The following is a 1094-nucleotide window of genomic DNA, read 5'->3' on the forward strand; positions in this document are numbered from 1 at the left end:
TCCCAGCACTCGGGAGGCAGAGGCAGGCGGATTTCTGAGTTCAAGGCCAGCCTGGTCTACAAAATGAGTTCCAGGACAGCCAGGGCTACACAGAGGAAACCCTGTCTCGAAAAACCAAAAAAAAAAAAAAAAAAAAAAAAGACTGGAGCCCAGGCCCTGTGCTGCCATCGAACCCAGAACACTGAACTATACCCCAGCCCCTAATTTAGCATCTAAGCTGGTGATTCCAGTTGCTGAGGAGGAAACGGGTTATGTTGACCAGAAGGAAGCTGTCGGTCATTTGATGAGATGGGGGTGGGGGGGGTGAGTGGGGTGAAGGGGTAGGGAGAGAGCATAGTGCCTAGTGTGTTTTGTTGGTAGAGTTGAGGGTCCCACTGCCAGGTTGGGTGTGAGACACCGTTAATACCTTCCAAGCAGTTGTAAACAAAATACATTGACTTCTGGAATTTGGCATTTCTCCTGGGCTCAGAGGGATGACTGAGGGAGGCCGCCTGATCTATGCTCCTTCTAGCAAAATGTCCACCCCACTTCCAGGATGGAAAGCTTTGTGTGTGAGTGGGGGGAGGGGTGGCAGGCTGAAGGGCAGTTTCTTCAAAATGCAGAAAATGTTGATATCAGCGAATCCTTATTCGCTAGGCCTCTTTTTTCCAGGGGGCTCACCTCTTTTTCCTCAGGGGGTGCCCTCAAGGATGGAGTCAGGCCTGAGGTGGGGCCTTACATCTTCACACCTGCCCTAAAGGCCCCTTCTCCATGAGCTCTCAGGGAATGACTTATAGAGGATTGTCCCTTCAGGACGGACAAGACTGTTCCTATGTTGGCCTCAGAGCAGAGCAGCTGGGATCGCCCATGGGAGACACTCACCAGACCCTACCTTCCCTGTGTTCCCTTACAGAAGGAGGAGGGGGTCCTGCCAGACTGTCATCTGAGATTCCAGCCACTTCCCCTTACTCCCACCACCCTGTCACCCTGCCCTGGATGTATGTGCTTTGAGAAGGCTCTAGGAGCTAAAGGGATCTGCAACCCTATTGTTGGAACAACATGATGTACTAACCAGAACCCCGGAGCTCTTGTCTCTAGCTGCATATGTATCGAAA

This window comes from Mus caroli, chromosome 2, assembly GCF_900094665.2.
Source record: "Mus caroli chromosome 2, CAROLI_EIJ_v1.1, whole genome shotgun sequence".
NCBI classification, from domain to species: domain Eukaryota; kingdom Metazoa; phylum Chordata; class Mammalia; order Rodentia; family Muridae; genus Mus; species Mus caroli.